This window comes from Elaeis guineensis, chromosome 8, assembly GCF_000442705.2.
Source record: "Elaeis guineensis isolate ETL-2024a chromosome 8, EG11, whole genome shotgun sequence".
NCBI lineage: Eukaryota > Viridiplantae > Streptophyta > Magnoliopsida > Arecales > Arecaceae > Elaeis > Elaeis guineensis.
In genome coordinates this window covers 2,995,940-3,011,230 of record NC_026000.2, presented here as the reverse complement: position 1 = coordinate 3,011,230, position 15,291 = coordinate 2,995,940, and the positions used below count along the sequence as shown (strand labels likewise).

The 15,291-nt window shown below is 38.4% G+C and overlaps 1 non-coding gene and 1 pseudogene across 1 annotated transcript; one reads left to right on the top strand and one right to left on the bottom strand.

The window, feature by feature from the left end:
* Nucleotides 1-669: 669 nt before the first annotated feature.
* On the bottom strand, nucleotides 670-776 carry LOC140851331 (small nucleolar RNA R71). The gene has a single exon (XR_012134083.1). It is a non-coding gene; the product is annotated as a small nucleolar RNA R71 (small nucleolar RNA).
* A 9,889-nt stretch (nucleotides 777-10,665) lies between these two features.
* On the top strand, nucleotides 10,666-12,514 carry LOC140851265 (UDP-glycosyltransferase 73B4-like; annotated as a pseudogene).
* The last annotated feature ends 2,777 nt before the right edge of the window (nucleotides 12,515-15,291 follow it).

Genomic DNA, 15,291 nt, shown 5'->3' with positions numbered 1-15,291 from the left:
TAGGAGCTGTCTAGATTTAGGTTAACCCTAGGATAGATTGAGTTTAATTTATTGATTCACTTGTTTGAAAAAAAAAAAATTTTTTTAAAATTTAAATTAATTTGGTTACTTTTCTTTAGATTTAGGACTCCTTAGGATCTTCTCTTTAGAACTTTTTCTCTTTTCTTTCTTTTCCTTATACATAAAAATTTTATAAAAAAAAAAAAAAAAAATTGTATAAACATCGAGAACCGTACACCTCGTGTGTGGAGAAGAGTGTCGGGTCGTCTAGTTAGAATTGAGTCAATTCCTGTTGTTCCAATGGCTGAACCAATCCAACCCATGACCCTTAAGGATTTGTGTTATCCAGTTGGCTCCATCCAACCATCTTGTATCAGGTTGCCACAACCCACAGCTAACAATTTTGAAATCAAACCTCAAATCATAAATATGCTTCCAAAATTCACAGGATTAGAAGATGCTTATATATTTATTAGAGAATTTGAGGAGGTATGTGCAACCATGAAACTGCAATTAACAGAGGATGAGGTCAAACTTAGATTAATCAACTTTGCCCTTAAGGACAATGCTAAGAAGTGGCTTTATAGTCTGCCAAACTATTCTGTCACTACTTGGGAGGGCTTTGTGAGAACATTTTTAAAAAAGTATTTCCCCCATCATAAAACAGCTAGGATTAGGAATGAAATAAATCAATTTTACCAACTAGCTGGTGAATCATTTTGGAAGTACTTTGATCGTTTCAAGAATCTTTTGACCCAATGCCCACACCATGGAATAGAAACTTGGAGACTATGCCAGATCATCTATGAGGGGTTAGATTCAAACTCAAGAACCATGCTAGAGTCCATGTGCCAAGGCCAATTTATGGACAAAGAAACTACTGAAGCTTGGCAATTCTTAGAAGACCTAGCCGAGAAAAATTTACAGTGGGAAACAACTAGGGAACCTGATAAAGCTACACCTTCAAGAGGAGGAATGCATCAAATTCAACCAACCCTAGCATCAGAGGCCAAGATTGCAACCTTAACACGTAGATTGGAAGCCTTAGAATTACAGAGACCAGCCAATGTAAATCAAATATCTGCACCCATGTGTAAAGGGTGCAATGCACCAGACCATGTCTTAGAAGAATGTTCCTACTCGAATGAGTGTGCACAGGTGAATGCCACCTATCAAGGACCATTGAACAATCCTTATGCACCCACATATAACCCAGGTTGGAGGAATCACCCGAATTTCTCATGGTCCCAGAATCCTAATGTAGGTAATCCAAATTTCAATCAGCAAAATCTAAGGTCCAACCCAGTAATGAACAACCCGCCAGGCTTCCATGATAATGACAAGAAAATTACCTCTTTAGAGAAAAGCCTAGAAGCCATGATGAAAACACATACCAGCTTTATGCAAACTACGGGTCAACTCATAAATAATAACACCCAAGCTATAGCCCGTCTGGAAATGCAAGTAAGTCAGCTGGCTTCGACCATTAGTGAACGAGAACATGGTAGGTTACCTAGCCAACATGAGCCAAATCCTAGGAACCAAAATGGTCCACGACCCCAACAAGGAAACCAAGTTAATGGTATAAATGCCATTCATACCTTAAGATCAGGAAAACAAATAGACAATAAGGTAGTTACACTTGATGATATAGATGACTCATCTGTCGAGTCACCTTCTAAAACTACTACCTTTCAACCTCAAGCACCAGAAACTGAAAATTCACCTAGTCCAGTACTTAAAAGTCCTAGAGCTCCTTTTCCAAACAGACTGAAATCCAATAAATCTGAACATTTAGACAAAATTTTAGAGGTATTTAAACAAGTCCAAGTTAATATTCCTCTTTTAGATATAATCCATCAGGTTCCAACTTATGCCAAATTTTTAAAAGATCTTTGCACTAGGAAAAGGACCACTAATGTACCAAAGAAAGCATTTTTGGCTGCAAGTGTCAGTTCATACCTATCTAGCCATGTGCCAATTAAATATAAGGACCCTGGAGCTCCAACAATTTCTTGTGTTATTAGAGAAACCAATATAAAAAAGGCCTTGCTAGATCTAGGAGCTAGTGTGAATATCCTTCCATATTCGGTGTATGAACAACTAGGATTAGAAAAACTTCAACCTACTGGGATCACATTACAGTTAGCCGATAGATCTCTCAGGATCCCTAAGGGAATGGTCGAGGATGTTCTGATAAAGGTTGAAAATTTCATTTTTCCTGTAGATTTTATTGTTTTAGAGACTGAGCCAGTTGCGAATCCTAAAGGATATATACCTGTCATTTTAGGAAGACCATTCTTAGCTACGGCCAATGCTGAAATCAATTGTCGAAATGGTCTAATGAAGTTATCCTTTGGGAATATGACCATTGAGCTTAATGTTTTTAACTTAGAACAGGAATCCTCTTCTCATGCTGATGTCAATGTAGTCCAAGATGGTATTTATGAATCCATTGACATTAGTGATGATGAAGTCGACCTAGAGTCTAACCCCTGGTTAATCCATGAGTCTGAGGATGTCAATGAAATACTTAAAGAAAATCAGATTAATCAGGAATCGACACTTCCTACTGAACCAATCATTGAGATGGTGAAACCATCACCTAAACCATCGATAGAGGAAGCACCCATTTTAGAACTAAAACCCCTCCCAGAACATCTCAAGTATGCATATCTAGGACCCAAAGAAACTTTGCCTGTAATTATTGCATCAGACCTAGATCCCAAGCAAGAGGAGGAGTTAGTGTCAGTTCTAAAAGCAAATCAGGAAGCAATAGGTTGGACCATAGCAGATATCAAAGGAATAAGCCCTTCTATAGTTCAACATAAAATATACTTAGAGGAAGAGGCTAAACCAACAAGAGAAGCCCAAAGAAGGCTTAATCCAGTTATGAAGGATGTAGTTAAAAAGGAGATTCTGAAACTCCTAGATAGTGGAATAATTTATCCTATTTCTGATAGCTCTTGGGTAAGCCCAGTTCAAGTAGTACTCAAGAAATCTGGGGTAACAGTGGTCCAAAATGATGCAAACAAACTTATTCCAACTAGGACCCAAACGGGATGGAGGGTCTGTATAGACTATAGAAAGTTGAATGCTGCGACAAGGAAAGATCACTTTCCTTTGCCATTTATTGATCAAATGTTGGAAAGACTAGCCGGACAAGAGTTTTACTGTTTTCTTGATGGATACTCCGGTTACAACCAGATCCCCATAGCCGCTGAAGATCAAGAAAAGACTACATTCACCTGTCCATTTGGTACTTTTGCCTATAGACGAATGCCCTTTGGACTATGTAATGCACCGGCAACCTTTCAGAGATGCATGATCAGCATGTTTTCAGATATGATAGAACGATTTCTAGAAATTTTTATGGATGACTTTTCTGTTTTTGGTCTAACCTTCTCCGAGTGTCTGAATCACCTGCAATTAGTTCTAGAACGATGTAAGGAGAAGCACCTAGTTCTCAACTGGGAAAAATGTCAGTTTATGGTCAAACAGAGAATAGTTCTTGGCCATGTCATTTCTAAAAAAGGGATTGAAGTGGACAAGGCCAAAATAGATCTAATTGCAAGTCTTCCACCACCTAAATCTGTGAAAGAAATACGTTCATTTTTAGGTCATGCTGGATTCTATAGAAGGTTTATTGCCAACTTTAGCAAAGTAGCACGTCCACTGACTAATCTTTTGGCAAAGGATACCAAATTTGAATTTACTCATGAGTGCTTGGAATCCTTTGAATTTCTAAAAAATGCACTTGTATCAGCTCCAATCATTCATCCTCCTGTCTGGTCTGAACCATTTGAATTAATGTGTGATGCGTCCGATCATGTTGTGGGCGCAGTCTTAGGTCAACGAATAAATAAGCTGCCTAGAGTGATATATTATGCAAGTAAAACCTTAAATGATGCGCAGCTTAACTACACCACAACTGAGAAGGAGTTCCTTGCCGTTGTCTTTGCTTTAGAGAAATTTAGATCTTATTTGGTTGGGACCCACACCATTGTTTACACCGATCACTCAGCCATTAGACATCTCCTAGCAAAGAAGGATGCCAAGGCACGTTTAATCAGATGGATTTTGCTCCTTCAAGAATTTGACCTAGAAATTAGGGACAAGAAAGGCACTGAGAACGTTGTAGCAGATCATTTGTCCCGAATTTCAGTTGCACCATCTAGTGAACCACCCATCAATGAATCTTTCCCAGATGAGCAACTCATGTCTTTGTCTACTGAACCTTGGTTTGCTGATATTGTAAATTATTTAGCCATAGGCAAGATACCTTCTCATTGGACTAAGCAGGATAAATATAAATTCTTTGCCCAAGTGAAGTATTTCATTTGGGATGATCCTTATCTTTTTAAACAATGTCCTGATCAAATTATTAGAAGGTGTATCCCAGATAACGAAGTCATGAATATTTTATCTTTTTGTCATGATCAAGCATGTGGGGGTCACTTCGCGTCTAAGAAAACTGCTGCTAAGGTTCTCCAATGTGGTTTTTATTGGCCCAATTTGTTTAAGGATGCTCACGAATATTGTAAAAATTGTGCTCAATGTCAGAAAATGAGCCGAATCACCAAGCGACACATGATGCCACTCAACCCAATCTTGGTAGTTGAAGTTTTTGATGTTTGGGGGATCGATTTCATGGGACCATTTCCAAATTCCTTTGGAAATGAATATATTCTAGTAGCAGTTGATTATGTTTCAAAATGGGTAGAAGCAATTGCATGTAGAACACCCGATAGCAAAATGGTCATTAAGTTTCTTAAAGAAAATATTCTCTCCCGTTTCGGTATTCCTAGGGCAATCATTAGTGATCGGGGAACCCATTTTTGTAACCGACCTTTTGCAACATTGATGAAAAAGTATAATGTCACCCACAAATTGGCCACACCATATCATCCTCAAACTAGTGGGCAAGTTGAAGTGTCAAACCGACAAATCAAACAGATCCTGGAAAAAACTGTTAATGCCAATAGAAAGGATTGGTCTTTAAAATTAATTGATGCACTTTGGGCATACCGAACCGCTTTCAAGACCAATCTAGGAATGTCTCCTTATAGGATTGTGTTTGGTAAACTATGTCACTTGCCTATTGAGATAGAACACAAAGCCATGTGGGCCATCAAACAACTAAATACAAATTTGAACGATGCTGGAAACCATAGGAAGCTTCAATTGAATGAATTAGAAGAACTTAGAAATGAAGCCTATGAAAATGCAAGGATATACAAGGAACGAACCAAAGCATTTCATGATCAATCAATTATAAGAAAAACTTTCAATATCGGACAAAAGGTGCTCTTATATAACTCTAGATTACATCTGTTTCCAGGAAAGCTTAGGTCTAGATGGACAGGACCATTTTTAGTAAAGGAAGTTTTTTCACACGGGGCTGTTGAGATTGAAAACCCAAGTAATGGTGTTATCTTTAAAGTTAATGGTCAACGATTAAAACCATTCTTGGAATTACCTGTCAAGACTATTGAAGATGCCATGGTTCTTTATGAACCAACTTATTCTGATTAAGTTGCTTCGAGGTTTGGTCTGGCTGAAGACATAAAACTTAGCGCTTCTGGGAGGCAACCCAGCTTATTTAATTTCTAATGCTTTCTTTGTTTTCAGTTTGCTTAGGACAAATAAATTAGATAAACTCCATTGGGGACAATGTCGGTCAAGTTGAGGGGAGAGCTTGAACAAAATCAGGTGTTATCATTTCCTTTTCCTTCCACTATGAGTTATTTCTTGCATTTAATATATTATGTAAAAAAAAAAAAAAAATAATAATAATAAATATATATATATATATATATATATATGAAATAAATTAATCTATAAAAGAAATAAGAGTAAGTTAGAAAGTATTTGCTAATGTAGTGAGTCACGGAGAAGATTAGCTGGTTAGACTCTTGGTGGCTTAGGTCATTTAAAGACTATTAGCACTTCCAATTGCACATGCACACTAACAAGGTAAAGTAGGTGTTAATTGTAAGGCCAATTAAGGATTTGAGTATTATTTAAATTAGATAATTTTCTCTACACCCCAATTGAAGAAATTTGAATTTAAGGAAAGAGCTACCTGCCTGAAATAAAATGCAAAACACAGAGTAAATGTGGATTGCCCTAAGCCTAGTAACCGGGTCTCTTCACCTAAGTCAAGTGTTGAGATTCGCGTCAAACGGTGGTGGGAAGGCCAGGATGCTCAGCAAAAAAAAAAAAAAAAAAAAAAAAAAAAAAAAAAAAAAAACAGTGTGAAAGCTACCTTAGTTCTTTGTTTAATCTGGGGTGTATAAAAAATTAATCGAACTAAGTTATGAAAAATGATACAATTGGCCTGTACAAGTTAATACTGAAATACTAAGTTAGTTATCACTCACACAAGTGCTATAAAACTTTAAATGTACTCTAAGAAAGCTTCTAAGTAGACTGACTACTGATTCTAATTCGAAGCTCATTACTTAGTAATACTAGAAAACTTCTTGAATTTCGATCTTAAATTAATTTGCAAAGGAAGGATCTTTTTGGAATATGATCTTATTTTGGTACATTGCTAAGGGACTAGCAAAGATTAAGTTGGGGGGTGTGATTTATGTCACAAATTGACATAAAAAGTATCAATTAATATCTAAATTATCTAACTTTATTAAAAAATTGATACTTGTTATTATATTTTGCAGAAGAAGAGATCATCAATAGAAATAACAAGGAAAGAGGATTCCAACGGCGCAAATTTTATGCAAAACGGAGTTAAATTGACCCAGGAATTGAAGAATGAAGAAAGAAGACTCAATTGGGTCAAACCCGAGTCAAATCAGATCAAAATTGGTCAAAAATCAACTGATTTGGTGATCTGGTTAGTCGCCTGGTCCACAGCAACAGGCGCATGGACCATGGACCCATCGGCGCACCATAAACCCCCTAAAACCTCTTAGTCCCACATCGGAAGTTTTGAAAACCTTATAACCCCCAAATGCCTATAAAAAGCCCCCAAAGGCCCTTGTTTTATGTATTCTTCCTTCCGATCAAGCTTGTAACCCTAGATAGTGGAGTTTTTAGCTCTCTTTTCAAGCCTCGAGCTTTGAGGTTTTTGTAATAAATTTTTTTTTATATATAAAATCTTATTTTTATGCAATTTCATCTCTTTACATTATGCAATTTATTTTTCTTGCAATTAGGATAGTTTAATTTATGCAATTTAATTTTATGCAATTAGGTTAGTTTAAATTATGCAGTTTAAATTTATGCAATTAGGATAGTTTAATTTATGAAATTAGGGTAGTTTATTTTTCTGCATTTAAATTTTGCAAGTAGATTTAGATCATGTCTAGCTAAGCATCCCTTCTAGGGTTTGCGATGAAGCTAGATCATGAGTAGGGATTTTACATAGAGTTCTTTCTTTTTCTTAGGGTTTCTTTTTCTTCCTCTTTTGCCAAGAATTTTTGATGAACTACAGTTGGGTCAGAGTCCCTTCATAGTTCATGCTTGATTCAGTGCATAGGAGGAGAAAATCCTAAGGGATCCTAGTTACTACTCCCCTGTAAAGAATCTTGATGGATTATCGTTGGGCCTTAGTCCCTTCATAATCTATGCTTGGGAAAGACAAGAGGAGTAGTCGTTAGGATCAATAAGAAAAATTTTAGGTAGAATTCCCTAATCTAGATCTAGTGGATTCAAAAACCCTAGATCCTTAGTCTTATTGTCTTTAGCAAACAACTTTCGACTTTCGATTTTTGTTAAAGCTCACTTGAGCATAGATTTGAAAATCATTTTTAAAACCAAGTCTCTATGGGATCGACCCGTACTCGCTGGTCGTGCTACTCTGCACACCGTGCGCTTGCGGTTTTATTTACAAATTTTAAGATTTGAACATCACACATCAATATGGGTCTCAAGAAGTCCTTGTAGTGGATGTTGGCGACAGTTTATCCACTGTAAGAGTGAGGTGTGCATCAAAATGGGATATATCGATCTTAGCAGAAAGGAATAGTCTTATGAGATTTAAGAGGCTAAGTCCTTAAGTCTATGGCCATAGCAGTGTGATTGATGGAAAAGAGTTTTTATAGAATCACATATGGATTTAAGCTGATTGAATCCATCATATTACTGATGTTGAGGTTTGACGATTTATTTATGACCTACCATCTAGTCGGAACTCACGATAGAGGGACTGAATCACACGTTAACTACACCTAAAGGTTTATTTTAGTTCTACTGGATTGCCACTACATACTGCTAGGTGTCACTAATGGATTGTGAGAGCTCACTGGAGTTGTTCTGGATCGACAATCCTTATTGAGTTAGAGTCAAATTATTTCGATCCATTGAAAAGAGTTTCAATAATATGATAATAGAGATCATTGTATGTCTCACTACCAGATAAAATTGAACTTATGAGGTCACACAACAAAGAGATTAGGCCTGGAATAAGTAATTGAGCTTATGAAGTGTCAATTGAGTTTAAAGAAATCCATTGGGTTCATGGTAACTTTGCTAGCACATGGTTGGACTCAATTCCTCTTTCCGTTGGGATTATTTATTATTATTAAATTATTAATAATATTAATTATTATATTTAATATATATATAATATTATGATAAATTATATAAAATTTTGATTGATATATTTGATATGATAATCAGATTATCAGTAATATAAAATTAAATTCTCAAACTATTCTTAATAATTTTATCTAATGCTCTTTGTTTTCTGAAAAAATGATAAAATAATGTGGATGTAGTGGTGGCACAAAAAAGTGACAGATAGAGAAGTATAGAGAACCGCCGATGATGGGAGGACGAGGAGAGGGCAGGCGCATGCAAGCCGTACGTGGGAGTGATGAGGATAAATATGGAGGAGCTACGGAAGGATGGTGAGGGACGAGGTCGGATGAGCCATGAGCAGGCAAAGAGAGATGAAAGAGCCACAGGCGAGGAGTGCGCATGAAGGGAGGTGGGGGGGTGGATGAGGGAGGGTTGGACAATGAATTTGATGTAATTTTTTTGAGAAATAATTTTATTTAAAATTTTTATTATAATATTATCAAAATAATAATAATCTCGATAGTCATTCCTCCATAAGACAATCTAAATATAATTGAATTATCATCCAAAAAATATAACAAAAATAGTAATCCAATAGACCTATTTTAAATTGTCAGTAATCTGGATAGATTGTCAACTATCAAATGCAACCTCGATTATTTTATATTAGAGTATGACTCTATGGTTTGAGAAATATAGATATTGAAATGTAACCAAAAAATAATAATAAGTAAAACCAAGTTATTGATAAGATTTTTTTTTTTTTTCCTTCTGGAGAGAGATGGAAGTTGTTGCTGACGCTTAAAAACTCATAACGAGATCTCAAGGATGAAGGTCATTGCTGGCAAAATATCTATTTGTTTTTGAAGATTTTAAATAATATTTATTCTTATCTGTTTTTATCATTAATAGTAATAGTCTATCGTAAAAAATTTTGATGTAAAAAGATTTACAGTGCGCTTTGTTTTCGAGGGCTGATGCAGATTAATAGCATTAATTCGCATAGGTTCCCACCCTACCATGTCTGACCAAATCCACACCCTCATTTAATTGTCCAACCTTATCTTATCTGCACGTTAAAAACAGTTGTCTGTTGTCGACTTCTTCGTGGCAGTACATGAATCCACCGCTGGATTCTCCACCCCCCAGGCTTTGAGGTCTCCTACAATGCCTAACCGGCCTATCCCACTTCTATTATCTGTACACCAGAGGAAGCTTATCTGCTACGTGGATATCGATATTAAGATGGAAATTATTGATTATTCTTGTTGTTAACAGAACAGAAGCTATGCTGATGAAGTGCTCCATTTACCATTGCCAATAATGTGAAATTATTAATTATTTCGATTGATTAGCTTGTAATTTAAAATTCACGATTGTTGAGAAGTCTTGCCTTTTAAATGTTCAAGTCTTGGTTGGAGGAACTCTCCATGTTCCTTCACTCTAATTGGCTAGTTTGGAATTTGAGGAACTATGCCTCTTCAGCATTGAGTCTTGATTGGCAGCATTATCTATCTGCCGTATAGGTGTTGGTATTAACTATGAAAAATTATTGATTGATCTGATTATTTTGATTTACAAATTAAAATTAAAATTAATTATTTTAATTTGTTAGATTGATGTTTGAGGAGTTTGCCCTTTTGGTGTCCAAGTCTTAGTTTACGACATCAAGTATTGACTTAAGCTACAGATAAGTTGTATGATTTTTTCTCTAATGCATCATGGTTGGTTGACTTGGATTTTGAGGAATTATGCCCTTTCAACAATAGAAACTTTATTCACTATATTAAATTCATGATTTAATAATTGTTGTAACTTTATTTATCATCATTTTTTAATATTTTTTCATTTTTTAAGGAATATTATATTTGATTTTTTCTGATTCTTATATTGCTCTGTTATTAAAGTGATTCTTTTGTTGTGCTAGATTTTTATTTGAATTATTGACTTTTCTGAGACTTAGCTTATATTCATGTTTACTTTTGCCGTGTTATATATTCGTTCTGGTGATCAATTTGATCTTTTCCTATTTCTTCTACGTCATGCATATATTAAGAATTTAGAGATAAAAATTCATTGAGGCGGTTATCAGCCCCATTCCATGTACTGCAATTTATTATACGGCAATATTATATTTTAAAAATAGTTAAAAAAAACCGCAATTCATTGAGGCGGTTTACAAGGTAATTGACATTCTATACATTAGACCACACTCCTGCAGTCGTATCTCCACGGCTCCTTCCTCTAGCGCAAACACCTTCCACACGCGGCCTAAACAACCCAACACCACCACAATGCCTTCCACCGCCACCGCCACCTCCGCCTCCGCCGCCGGCATGGCGGCCCAGGAGACAGAGAGAGACCACGTCGTCATCTTCCCTTTCATGGCCAAGGGCCATACTATCCCCCTCCTCCACCTCGCCGTCGCCCTCTCGGCCCGTGGCCTCCACGTCACACTTGTCACCACCCCGGCCAACTCCCCCTTCATCCGCCACCACCTTCCCTCCTGCTGCCACCCCGCTGTAGACATCCTCACCCTCCCGTTCCCCCACATCGACCCTCTCCCCCAGGTGTCGAGTCCACGGACGGCCTCCCCTCCCTCGATCTCTACCCTGCTTTTCTCCACGCCACCGCCCTCCTCCGCCGCCCCTTCCAACACCTTCTCACCCGCCTCCTCGGGGGCGCCGCTCGTCCCCCCCTCTGACTCATCTCCGACTTCTTCCTCGGCTGGACCCTTCCTCTCTGTCGCCGCTTTGGGCTCCCCCGCCTCGTCTTCCACGGCATGTCCGCCTTCTCCATGGCCCTCTGCAAGTCCCTCTGGGTCCACCAACCCCACTTCACCTCAGCCGCCTCCGGCGACCACCGCCTTCCCATCCACGTCCCCGGCACGCCCCCTTCGCTCCTTCTCACCTTAACCGAAGTTCCCGATGCGATCCGCAATGCGGCCAACACGGACGACCCGGTGACTCAGTACCTCAACGAGCTAGTCGACTCGGACATCAGCAGCTGGGGCATGGTCGTCAACAGCTTCGCCAAAGTGGACGGCGACTACGTCCGGCTCTTGGAATCCTTTTATCGCGGCGGGGCCCGCGCCTGGCTGGTGGGCCCTCTCTCCCTCTTCGCCGCTCCCGAGTCCCATGCTCACGAGTGTTTGAAATGGCTCGACGGAAAGGACCGGGGCTCGGTGGTCTACGTCTCGTTCGGGACCCAGGTGCACGTGCCGGAAACGCAGCTTGACGAGATGGCCCACGGGCTCGTCCAATCGGGTCACAACTTCGTCTGGGTGGTTCGCTCAGAGTCCTGGGTCCCGCCCGATTGGGTGGAGAAGAGGGGGAAGATAGTACGAGACTGGGTCCCACAGAGGGATATACTGGGACACGTGGCGATCGGAGGGTTCGTCAGCCACTGTGGGTGGAATTCGGTCCTGGAGAGCTTATCGGTGGGGGTGCCGATTCTAACATGGCCGATGATCGCCGAGCAACAGCTGAACGCGAAGCACGTGGTGGAGCTCCTGGGCGCCGGCGTGCGTGTGGGCGGCGCAGAAGCAGGTGAAATTATAGGGAGGGAGGAGGTGGCCAAGGGAGTGAAAGAGGTGATGGGGGGAGGTGAGAAGGGTGGGAAGGCGAGGGAGAGAGCTGCCGAGCTCCGGCGGGTGGCGGCGGCCGCTGTGGCAGAGGGTGGGACGTCGGACCGGGCGTTGGAGGAGCTCTTGGAGGAGCTCCGGAGGGCCAACAGCAATGTTGTCCGCGAGTTTTGGAAGGAGGAAGATCAGGCGGTGGTGGCGGGTGAGGCCAAACATGCTGAGTTGCATCAGGATGGGATTCCAATCGCATGATGGTGGTTTTCCTTTTTTTTTGTTGGGTAAAGCATGACAGTGGTTTGTTGAAATTTGGATTTGTAGCATGATCTCGTAGCGTGACTTTGTTGTCTTTTATGTCATACGGGAGGGAAACGGTGCTTACTTTTACCGTTGATTGAATATATATATATATATATATATATATATATATATATATATATATATATATATATATAGACACACACATACACATACATACATACATAATATAAAACTTTTATGAGACAATAAAATTTACATGAAGATAAAATCATTGATGCTGTCAAAGATCTTTTCCAGCCCATCGAATCAGCCTATAATAATAATATGTAATTACCTGCGATCTGTAATCAAAAAAAAATCAAGTCAAGCTAGATGTGCTCTCAGCATCTTGATTTTTCAAATCTAATTCTAAAATTTTTTAATGAAAAGAATCTCATCAATGAGAACCAAATCTGTAGAGGATATCCTTTTATAACGTATCTCATCAATTAGAGGCAGTATTTGAATTAATCTCAAAAATTAAAAAATAGATATTATTCATGATAGTTATGTATAGAATAATTTTATTACAATAATTATCAAATATATTTTAAATTTATTAAAAATTTATTTTTAGTTAAAATTTAGATAAATAAAATTAATTAAATAAATCTTGATGTATGTTAGTATAAGCTATGTCAGGATGGAACTTAATTATCGAATAAACATGTAATGCTTAGAACGTTTTGTGCAAATAATCCTTATTGTCAGTTGGACTACTGTAAATTTTAGCATGCAGATAACTACCACCACAAAATTTGGTGGTCTGATATGAAATAGGGTCGATTTTTGTACTGTAGAGTATAGTATTGTAGATAACCATCACATCAGTCTTTTTAGAAGTGGACGGATTGTATGATATCTTATCTACGAATGAGTGAGAGCCATCGATTTTTAAAATAAATGATATGATGCGTATCAGTGATGGTAATATATCTTATGGTGACGAAGTTGTCGGATCCGAGCTCGATGTAACACTTGGATCACTAGTTATTGAATGAATAGGCCTAATTTCCAGGAGAATTTATCATCAGATTAACAAATTCTAACCGACTTGAGAGACAAGAAACTAAATAATCAAGATAAATTAGCTAGATCTATATTTTGTTCCATGTGTTAAAGTGTCAATATCAGATTTTTTTAATATTATAGTTTTTTTTAATGGTTGAAAGAGGTTGAGAAAATAGTTATTTATTTATTATTAAAAATAATAATATATATAACAAAAATTATAAAAAAATTTAAAAATAATCACATCATATTTTAAAAATTAAAAAAATAAGTGAAAGTCATTTCTTTCTAAAAGGCTCCTCATCCATTCAAACATTTGGACAATTTTGTAAGCCTCTTCCGGATCCTTAAGGATTTCATGATTATAGTTACTGATCCCATCTGAATAATTTTATCCTTTCCAATCCCGAGGAATATATACAAAGTAAGGGTGACTTCTTGCGTTCTATTTGTACCTTTCGCAGGAAAGAAAGTGGAAGATACAACCCCAACCCTACTTCTTGAGGCTTATGTGTCCATCACGAGTTGCAACTTTTAACGACAAGTTTCCATAACTAAGATACATTAACATAATCTCTTCTGAAGATTGCTCCAGAATCCATACTTCTCAAGGACATTTGCCGCAAGCAATGGACTAATTACCAGTTTGTAACCCCCCCACCCCCTCCCCCCCAAAAAAAAAGGACTAATTACCAGTTTGACTTTCCACCGATCTCTATGACTCTATATAATTTGCCTTCCACATCAAATCACAAAGACAGCGCAACAAATCTTAATGGAATAGCAATGGAATAACAATGATCCTCCCCAATTCTTCGCGCAATGGGATGGCAATGACGACAAAGGTGAGACGACTATATAAACAAAATAAAATAACAATAACAAGAGGGTGACAACGAAGAGAGAGAGGAATTAAAAACCGGAACCCATCAGGCTCGTGCTCCCTGTTCCCTGTTCTTCTTGACAGCGACGAGTTGCTGGCGAGGCACAGAAGCTGCCATGGCATGGTTTTTAATTCCCCCTCTCTGTCCACCTTTTCTCTTTCATCAATGGGCGACATCATATGATAATATTTACCACGCTTTCTTTCGCTATATTTTTCTATTTACCGAGCTAGACTGATGGCAGTGAAAAGGCACCGATGCCCTTTCTTGTTGGTTTTTTCTTTTTTGAAGCAAGTGGGGGAAGCAGAAAGCTTCCTCCAGGATTTATTGAAGAAGTCTGAAACTATTTACAAGCAGTAGAAGAAAGAAAGAATGTACAAGAGAAAAGAAAACCACACTTGATTCAAACCCTTATGGACAACAAAGATCTCAGCCGATGTACCAAGGAGGCAAGGAATGGTGGTTGTCCATTGCTTTTGTATGAACGCCCGGGAGTTTCTAACCACAAGTGCCAGTAAACGGTCATCGACAATTTGTCCCATGCATTTCGAACGTCCTTCTTCACTCTTTTGTGCCTCCAAAAGTCTAAAATTGACGAATGTCGGAAGACCAACTTCTGAAGTTCAGCAGAATTTTAATGGGATGCCAGATACTTTAGGCATCTCGACATTTCACAAAGTGATGAAAGACCAATTCAGTGGTAGCACCCCAAAATTTGCAGCCAGTACCTCTACCCCATCCTTTTTTAGCCAAAATTTCTCCTGTTTGCAGTCTGTTCTTTAATGCCAGCCATATAAATACTTTGATTTTTTTCAGGAACCTTCACCTTCCAAACAGCCTTGTATAAGGGCCAGAGGACTCCACCTTGATTGTTAAATTTGTAAAAAGAAGACACAGAAATTTTCATCATTAGTGGGTTTCCAAACCGGCACATCCGCAAGTTTCGAAGGTCGCAGTGTTGGAAATTTA